Here is a 10,591-nt window from a genome sequence, read left to right on the forward strand (position 1 = left end):
GTCGCATTCCAAGAGCTATATTTTTATTTTTGCGTCGACATAGCAATATAAGGTCTTGTTTTTTGCGGGACAAGTTGTATTTTTTAATAGCACCATTTTGGTGTACATATTATTTATTGATTAACTTTTATTAACTTTTTTTGGGGGTTATAGAAAAAAAACCTGAAATTTCGCCACTTTTTTTTTTGTATCCTAAATCTACGCCATTTACAGTGTGGTATAAATAACACAATAACTTTATTCAGCGGGTTGTTATGATTGCAACGATACCAAATTTGTATACATTTTGTATGTTTTACTACTTTTACACAGTAAAAACGCATTTTTTTCAAAATTATTTGTTTTTGTGTCTCCATATTTGAAGAGCCATAACGTTTTTATTGTTTCGCCGATGCAGTTGTATGAGCGTTTTTTTTTTTGCGGGACAACCTGTAGTTTTTATTGGTACCATTTTGGAGTAGATGCGACTTTTTGATCACCTTTTAGCACATTTGTTTTAAGTCAGGATTCACAGAAAACAGCAATTTTTCCATTGTTTTTTATTTTATTTTTTATGGCGTTCACTGTGCGGGTTAAATAATGTAGTAGCTTTATAGTCGGGGTCGTTACGGATGCGGCGATTCCAATGTGTTTCACTTTTTTGCTTTATTTTGTTTTTTTTTAATAGCAAAGCAGTTTGTAAGGGGAAAAAGTGGGTTTTTCGTTTTTTTTTCACATTTTTGTTTATTAACTTTATTAAACATTTTTTTTACTTTTTTACTAGTCCCACTAGGGGACTTTAATATACGATCCTACGATCGCATTTATAATAGACTGCAATACTTTTGTATTACAGTGTATTACTGCCTGTCCATGTAAAACGGACAGGCATCTGCTAGGTCATGCCTCTGGCATGACCTAGCAGGCATTCACTAGAGGCTGACCTGGGGGCCTTTATTATGCCCCCGGCTGCCATCGGAGACACAGACACTCTGCGATCTTATCGCCGGGTGTCAGTGGGATGAAAGGGAGCTCCCTCCCTCTCTCCAAAACCACTCAGATGCGGCGCTCGCTATTGAGCGCCGCATCGGAGGGGTTAAATGGGTGAGATCGATACTTATATCGATCTCCCCTGTTCGAGCAGGGATGCCCCCAGCCCTCAGCTACATCTGGGAGCTGAGAGCAGGAAGATTTAACGGCTTTATTTATTCTGATGCAGCGCTGTAAAAAGGCTTATGCATCAGAATAAAGCCCATTAGTGGCCGCCGTGAAAAGGCGTATTGGCGGTCACTAACGGGTTAGATTGGTTTTGTCAGGTTTCTGTGACTGTGATGTGTCCATCATTCTGCTAGACTAAATAGCAATATATGCTGCGTTTTTATTTTTTTCTGGAAATTTTTACGTAATCTGCGATAACAGCTCCTATCGGAACCTCCGAGGCAGATGTGAACACAGCCTTAGCCTGTGCCAGTATGTGACATCAAGCTGCCAGTCTGTTTACACCATAAGAGAATATTCTCGCTCGTCAAATTACTATTTTTCCTTAATATATAAAAAAAAATATCTACTCTTGCATGTGACTCTGCTTCAATGGAACAGCGATTAGCTAGAAAAATACTGTGACTGAAAAAAAAAAAAATAATGTCCCATGGCTTAAAGGGGTATTCCCATTTACTGACATTTCTGGAATATCCATAGAACGGTAGTCAATGAGCCCTGTTCTAGAGATAGGTGCAGGTCCCAGAGCTTGGACCCACATCTATAGGACATTTATAGCATAACCAGTGGATATGTCAATCTCCGAGATGAGAATACCCCTTTAATCCATCACACAATGTTAAACTGGTGTAATTAATTTCTGCATTTCCCAGAAATCAGAATCATTTTGATGCCAACTTCCCACAGTGGGAAAAATAACTGTATGTATTAATGACATCTGACCCCAATTATGTCCCCTTTGAAATGATCTTCTAACAATTTGCATTATTATTTCCACAGATATTGCCTATTTTTATCATTTGAACAAGATTTAAATGGGTATTACAAAACGTAGGGTTAAACTGAAAGAGTAATCAATGTGCTCATACTTTGCAATGTACCCCATTGAGATTGCTTCCTATCAGGACTGTGGCTGTGAGAAGGGGAATACATATATACTTGTAACCACTAGGACCTTATAAAAACCCAACACATGCATGTATTTCTATATGCAGAATTATTACAGCAGGCTATACAAGCACATATACAGTACTGTGCACAATTTTTAGTCAGTTGTGGAAAAATGCTGCAAAGTAAGAATGCTTTCAAAAATAGAAGTTTAACTTTTTTTTTTATCAATTAACAAAATGCAAAGTGAATGAATTGAAAATAGATCTAAATCAAATCAATATTTGGTGTGACCACCCTTTGCCTTCAAAACAGCATCAATTATTCTACGTACATTTATTTTTAACAAAGACAATAAACTGAAGGAAATATTCCCGGATTTACATCTCCTTGCATAAAAACAGCCATTAAACCTAAGGAATCTCCTGGTTAGAAGTGCCCTCTCATCACCATCAGAGACTGGCACGCTTCCTTGCAACAGTAGAAAATGCAAGACCTGTACCAACATCTTGTCATCAAACACCATCCACATACCAAACACGCAGCAGGACTATAAAATCACTGGCACATTCTCCTGTACATCCTCCAATGTAGTGTACATGATCCTGTGTACAAGCTGCATAGATAAAGGAATCTACATTGGAGAAACTAAACAAATATTACAAACCAGAATGAATCTACACAGACATACAATAAAACAGGAGGTGGATACACCCGTGGGAAAACATTTCTCTGGACCAGACCACAGTTTGGCAGATTTAAAGGTCCTAATACTGAAGGGTCATTTTAAAAATGACAGAAAAAGAAAAATTTGGGAATTCAAGATGATGATAAAATTCCAGTCATTGACACAAGGCCTCAATCTAACGCCTGGATTTATGAGCCACTACATGGACACACGTCACATCCCCCAACAGACTGACTCAAGATCCCTTAAAAAGGCTCTGTCACCACATTATAACTGCCCTATCTTCTACATAATATGATCGGCACTGTAATGTAGATAACAGCAGTGTTTTTTAGTTAGAAAAACTATCTTTTTTGACAGAGTTATGACCTATATTAGTTTTATGCTAATGAGTTTCTTAATGAACAACTGGGTGTGTTTTACTTTTTGACCAAGTGGGCGTTGTACAGAGGAGTGTATGACGCTGACCAGTGACCAATCCGCGTCATACACTTCTCTCCATTCATTTATACTGCAGATAGCGATATAGCTATATCACTATGTGCAGCCACATACACACACATTAACGTTACTCAAGTGTCCTGACAATGCATATACATTACCTCCAGCCAGGACGTGATGTCTAATCAGAACCTGACACTTCGGTAACGTTTCTGTGAGATTTACAGCAAGGCAAGCGTAATCTCACGAGATTACGCTGTAAACTGTCATTTAAAACGAGATTACGCTTGCCTTGCTGTAAATAGTAGATGCAGTGGTCAGCCAAGGAAACTTGCAGCAGATCAAAGACACATTAGCAGTGCCATCAGCTCAGAACTGGCTGAAACCAGTGGGACCCAGGTACACCCATCTACTGTTCGGAGAAGTCTCCCCAGAAGTGGTCTTCATGGAAGAATTGCGGCTAAAAGTCCATACCTTTGACAAACAAGGCCAAGGGACTCAACTATGCACTAAAACATAGGAAGAGGGGTGCAGAAAAATGGCAGCAGGTGTTTTGGACTGATGAGTCCAAATGTGAAATATTTGGCTGTAACAGAAGACATTTTCTTCCCCCGACGGGCTTGAGAGCTGTGCAATAATGAGTGTCTGTAGGCAACAGTCAAGCATGGTGGAGGCTGCGTTTGGGGCTGCATTTCAGCAAATGAAGTTGGGGATTTGGTGAGGATTAATGTTGTCCTCAATGCTGAGAAATGCAAGCAGATATTTATCCATCATGCAATACCATCAGGGAGGCGTCTGATTGGCTAAAAATGTATTTTGCAGCATGACAACGACCTCAAAATACAATGTCATTAAGAACTATCTTCAGCATAAAGAAGAACAAGGAGCACTGTAAGTGATAATATGGCCCCCACAGAGTCCTGATCTCAACATCATCGAATCTGTCTGGGATTACATGAAGAGACAGAAGGATTTGAGGAAACCTACATCCACAGAAGATCTGTGGTTAGTTCTCCAAGATGTTTGGAACAACCTCCCTGCCGAGTTCCTTTAAAAACTGTGTGCAAGTGTACCTAGAAGAATTTATGCTGTTTTGAAGGAAAAGGGTGGTCACACCAAATATTGATTTGATTTAGATTTCTCTTCTGTTCATTCATTTTCTATTTTGTTAATTGATATAGAAAAAACTATTAACACTTCTATGTTTGAAAGCATTTTTACTTTGCAGCATTTTTTCACAACTGCCTAAAACGTTTGCACAGTACTGTATGTAACAAAGAGTACCCTCCCTTTATTCTGCCACCCTGCACAGACCAGGCTCCGAAAATCAGCATCTGATACAAAATCTTAACATTATATGGTGTAAAGTTTCAGCATTCACTTTAATGGGGCTGAGTTACAGTACCACAAACTATGGACAATTATGGCACTATTTCTGAACAACACTTTTATCCTATAACCTAAACGAGGGAAAACCCCTTTAAGCTCTTAACGCCGAAGGACGGATATATCCGTCCTCTGCAGCTGCTAGTTCGCGCAGGAGGACGGATATATCCGTCCTGTGATCGCGTGGGTACTGCCAGTGTACACACGCGATCAGCGGCAGGAGCACGGCTGTTATACACAGCCTGGCTCCTGCTGCAACTGCCGGAATCGAAGCGCGCTCCGATTCCGGCAGTTTAACCTGACAGTCCAGATTTACACTGACAGTCAATAATGCTTTGGTATACTAAGTATACCAAAGCATTATATATGGGATCGGCAGATCGCATAGTGAAGTCCCCTGGTGGGACTAAAAAAAAAAATGTAAATCAGTTAAAGAGGCTCTGTCACAAGATTTTGCAGCCCCTATCTGCTATTGCAGCAGATCGGCGCTGCAATGTAGATTACAGTAACGTTTTTATTTTTAAAAAAAGAGCATTTTTGGCCAAGTTATGACCATTTTTGTAGTTATGCAAATGAGGCTTGCAAAAGTCCAAGTGGGTGTGTTTAAAAGTAAAAGTCCAAGTGGGCGTGTATTATGTGCGTACATCGGGGCGTTTTTAATACTTTTACTAGCTGGCCGTTCTGATGAGAAGTATCATCCACTTCTCTTCAGAACGCCCAGCTTCTGCCTGATCACTACTGTGACGTCACTCACAGGTCCTGCATCGTGTCGGACACATCGGCACCAGAGGCTTCAGTTGATTCTGCAGCAGCATCGGCGTTAGCAGGTAAGTCGATGTAGCTACTTACCTGCAAACGCCGATGCTGCTGCAGAATCATCTGTAGCCTCTGGTGCCGATGTGTCCCCGCTCGTCTGACACGATGCAGGACCTGTGAGTGACGACACAGCGTGATCTCTCGAGAACACGCTGTGTGTCTGCACTGCCAGAAGCTGGGCGTTCTGAAGAGAAGTGGATGATACTTCTCATCAGAACGGCCAGCTAGTAAAAGTATTAAAAACGCCCCGATGTACGCACATAATACACGCCCACTTGGACTTTTACTTTTAAACACACCCACTTGGACTTTTGCAAGCCTCATTTGCATAACTACAAAAATGGTCATAACTTGGCCAAAAATGCTCGTTTTTTAAAAATAAAAACGTTACTGTAATCTACATTGCAGCGCCGATCTGCTGCAATAGGAGATAGGGGTTGCAAAATCTGGTGACAGAGCCTCTTTAAATAAATTACAGTCAAAATCAAATAAAACTACTTTTTTTGCCCAAAAAGTGGTTTTATTTAGTAAAAGTGTCAAAACAAGTAACACATATATGGTATCTCCGCGATCGTAACGATTTGAACAATAAAATGAACACATTAATTAAACCGCCGGATGAATGGCGTCCAAAAAAACCGCAAAAAACTACGGCAAAATTCTCTCTTTTCTCACATTCCCCCCATAAAAAATTCAATAAAAGTTAATCTATAAGTCCTATGTACCCCAAAATAGTACTAATGAAAACGACACATTGGCCCGCAAAAATCAAGCCCACATACGGCCACATTGACGGAAAAATAAAAAAATGACGGCTCTTGGAATGCGGCGATGCAAAAACAAGTAATTTTTTTCTAAAAGGGTTTTTATTGTGCAAACGTAGGAAAACATATAAAACCTCTACATATGTGGTATCCCTGTAATCGTGCCGACCCATAGAATAAAGTTAACATGTTATTTACACTGCATAGTAAACGGCGTAAATTTATAACGTGAAAATTAATGCTGGAATAGATGCTTATTTTCAATTCTTTCCTAAAATAAAGTTAATAAAAGTTAATCAATATGTTATAAGCATCTAAAAATGGTACAATTCCAAAATACAACTCGTCCCGCAAAAAACAAGCCATTATACGGCTATGTCGACAGAATAAAAAAAAAGTTACGACTCTTGGAATGCGACCGTGAAAAAACAAAAAATAATCCTTGGTCATTAACGTGCAAAATGGCCCGGTCATTAAGGGGTTAAAGCAGTGATCTGATCAAGACAACCCCTTTTCCAAAAACAGTTACTCAATCAACAAAATCAGCTGATCACAGCAAATCCGAACTGTCAAGGCTCCCGAGATTTGTTGTGGGCGTCATGGGCATCATTTTGTCAGGTTAACAGAAATTATATTTAGTTGTATAGATATTAATCTGCATGTAGCCCACAACCATGCCCAGCTCCGGGTACCACTGTACATACATATTATAATTACTAACACTGGTGAGGTGCTGTGCCAGTGTGCAACCCTAGTCGTATGCGCCATTTCCAGAACACACTGCAGGACTGTTAAGGAATATGGCGCTGCTATGTAAGTAAATCCTACACAGAGATACCACATAATAGTCAGATCCCCTTTTACTGACACAAAAGAAAATGTTATAGGAGTCCCAAAAAGTGTCGGCAAGGCTTCGTACACATCTGCGCTAGGGTTTCGTCAGAACAGAGCCCTGACAGGCACGAACGGAAACCATAGGTTTCCGTTTCCATCACCATTGATTTCAATGGTGACGGATCCGGTGCCAATGTTTTCCGTTTGTCTCCGTTGTGCAAGGGTTCTGTCGTTTTGACGAAATTAATACAGTAGTCGACTACGCTATTCATTCCGTCAAAACAACGTAACCCTTGCACAACGGAGACAAACGGAAATCAATGGTGATGGAAACAGAAACTTATGATTTCCGTTTATGTCTGGGCTCCGTTCCGACGGAAAGCTCCAACGGAACGGAGCCCTAGCGCAGATGTGAACAAAGTCTTAGGCCTCATGCACACGATCATAGTGTTTTTCTGGTCCGCAAATTCCAGGGCCGTGTTCCATGAAATGTCCCCCGCAGTTCATCCGTATGTAATCCGCAGTTCATCCGTATGTAATCCGCAAAATGCGGATAAAAAAAAAAGCCTAGGTAAAACAGGATGACGACAGAACTCATTCCCGGTCGTCGCCAAGCAACACTTCCGCAAATCCGCAAACTGCGGTTGACACACGGAGGTGTACCCGCATTTTCCACGGTCCCATTGACTTCTACGGGCATGTCCGCATCGAATTTGCGGGCCGTAATAAGACATGTCCTGAGTTTGTGCGGCACGGATTTGCGGACATGCGGGGACCCATGAAAACACGGATAGTGTGTATGGGCCCATAGAAATGAATGGGTCCGCAATTCTCCCGTGGATTCTCGGGGGAATTGCGGACGCAAAAACACGTTCGTGTGCATGGGGCCTTAGCTTGATAAATAGGGTGTGAAGAGAACTATTTTTTTCAATACCATTATGCCAGAAAACGTATCAGCATTGATAAATCCCCCCCTGGTACAGTCATTTTACTTTACTTTTTCTATTGTTAATATTATTCCCTCTTTCGCACTAAGCTGTAGTTCGGTTGTGTGCACATCTTGTTTTGGCCTACGTTTAGCAGACATGCCAGGAACCCGACGTATGCGTTATAAACGTAGTCTGTGACGAATGCTTTAACAGTGGCATCCGTCACAAGAGAATTCAATGGTATACGCTAAATGTATACATCATGAGACCAAAGGGACGCACTTTTGGCCTCCGTTCAGCTAATGGAGCCCTATGGACACGTTTAGGCTGGGTTCACACGACCTATTTTCAGGCATAAACTAGGCGTTTTACGCCTCGAATTACGCCTGAAAACACGGCTCCAATACGTCGGCAAACATCTGCCCATTCATTTCAATGTGTTTGCCGACGTACTGTGGTGACGACCTGTAATTTTACGCGTCGCTGGCAAAAGACGGCGCGTAAAATAACAGCGTCGTCAAAGAAGTGCAGGACACTTCTTGGGACGTAATTTGAGCCGTTTTTCATTGACTTCAATGAAGAACAGCTCCAAATTACGGCCATAATTGACGCCTTCAAAAATGCGAGTACGAGCAATTACATCTGAAATGCAGGAGCTGTTTTCTCCTGAAAACAGCTCCGTAATTTCAGCCGTAAATGCAGTTATCGTGTGCACATACCCTTAGCGTGTACTTCATGAGCTTTCCCAACGTACACGCTAAACGTAGGGCAATAGTGTGATGACAGACACAGAAAAGGAAACACGTCTCTGTTGTCACACTTTGTGGACCGTTAATATAACCGGCATCGACTGGACTCTACAAATAAATGTATATTGTGGGCCTGTCTGTAATATAAGACTTCATGGTGGGGACACAAAAAAACACAAATAAATGGGGATATGAACCCAAAATGGAAACCCGACGACAAGCACCGTGGTCGGTCATTAGGAAAAAGCGCTGTTAGACAGGCACATATTAGAACGCGCAGATCTACCAGAGTGATGCACTATTTCTTTATGTAAACAGTGACCGGTCATAGTCACAACACACACGAGTGCTTTTATATCGTCATGAGCCACAATTAATCCTGTTAACAACAATACCCCCCCGTATATCTAGTGATACCCCAAAACTGTAAATGTAATGACTGCTCACTATCATAAATGTGATATATGTTTATATATACTTCTGGGGTGTGAAAGTTATTACTGGACTACAAAACTGACACTCCAGATGTAATAAGACAATACAGAAGAAGGTGACTGAGGTACATGGTGGCTTCATCATCATCATCATCACACAGCTATGTAAACACAAGGATGAGAAATGTATGCAGGGGCTTCTTGTCATGTGTGGGGGCAGGGGTCGCTCATACATGGGAGGAAGGTTACCTCATCTTACTGTGGGGGTTATACCGGGTACAGCACATGTGTAGAGAGAGCACATCATGCACTAAGAGGATAAAGCACCGAGCAACCCCCGCTCTTTCCCAAATCACCCAGGCCTGTGTGTGAGGCGGCTCGTACAGTGAGGGGGAACCGGTAAACCGTCACCCATCACTCCTTCCCCAGCCCACTTACCGCGAATACAGTCCGTTAGGTAAACACTCATCTTCTAGCAGGGAGAGGGTGGGGCCGTGCTGGGTCGGATGGGGAGCTCCGGGGCTGAGGATGAAGTCACAGCCCGAGGAGGAGGCGCTCCACTCAGGGGGACTCAGAGCTTCCGCTGCCTGTGTGCTCCTACCCTGCTCCGTGTCATCACTAGCGGCGCTGCTCCAGTGTCTCCCGGGGCTCCTGTCACTCCCTGCCGTGTGTTTACACCTGAGCCGCGCTCTCCTCATTACCGCACCACTACATAGTACTGTACAGTAATGACTCCGGTGTATAGGCCGGCAGCAGATTCCTAGCATGAGGTAAACTTTGTCAATGTGGGTGGAATATGCTGCATTTCGTGTAAACTATCGTTCCTCCATAATAACAAGCACTATAAATAATCTGCTATTACACATGTAGGTGCCTCACATCATAAGAGCAATTCCATAATACACCTTTTTCCTACTCTGCTTGAAGCACAGTTCTATCACTTCCTGCTCTGAGGTGTCATGTATATGTGGGGGACCCCCACCCATTCACTTATTGGAGGGGCCACAGTACTCTGACCCCTGTAAACAAGTTGCTGATTTCAATGATTTACAATGTCCACCATACTGTACCCCTGAAATGTGTGCTCTCATTGCTGTCACTTACCTGTTATATATGTATCATGCTATGTAATGATATTCATACCCACAATGGCATCCTGCGAGTGGTGGAATGTCACTAGGTTACCGTGTGGGTGCCGTGAGAAGTTACTCCGCACCATGACGCTCCCACCAGCCTGGTCAGTGGATGTCACATATGCAGAGTCATTGGCCTTGTGCACCCTGCACCGCATCCCTGCTCTGCCAAAATAGAAATTGTAACCTGTGTGTCCTGCAGATGTTTTTCCAGTCTTCATCAGTCCTGTGAAGGTGACTGTGTACCTGCTGCAGCATTTCATTTCTTTTGGCTGAGACGAGTGAAACCCAACGAGATCTACTGGTAGATCTCTGACATACGAGTAGATCTC

The 10,591-nt window shown here is 42.3% G+C and overlaps 1 protein-coding gene across 3 annotated transcripts in view; it reads right to left on the reverse strand.

Annotated features, from left to right (window-relative positions):
• The window catches only part of ATP8B4 (ATPase phospholipid transporting 8B4 (putative)), a 257,001-nt gene extending 246,647 nt beyond the window's left edge, over positions 1–10,354 (reverse strand). The window contains exon 1 of one of the 3 annotated variants that reach the window (XM_075858039.1): positions 10,231–10,354. The gene's annotated coding sequence lies outside the window, so the exon portion shown is untranslated. Of the gene's footprint in view, positions 1–9,375; positions 9,545–9,564; positions 10,019–10,230 lie in introns of those variants that run through there. The other 2 variants (XM_075858037.1, XM_075858038.1) reach the window with 2 other exon arrangements.
• Between the last annotated feature and the right edge of the window lie 237 nt (positions 10,355–10,591).

Source organism: Rhinoderma darwinii, chromosome 3 (assembly GCF_050947455.1).
Source record: "Rhinoderma darwinii isolate aRhiDar2 chromosome 3, aRhiDar2.hap1, whole genome shotgun sequence".
NCBI lineage: Eukaryota > Metazoa > Chordata > Amphibia > Anura > Rhinodermatidae > Rhinoderma > Rhinoderma darwinii.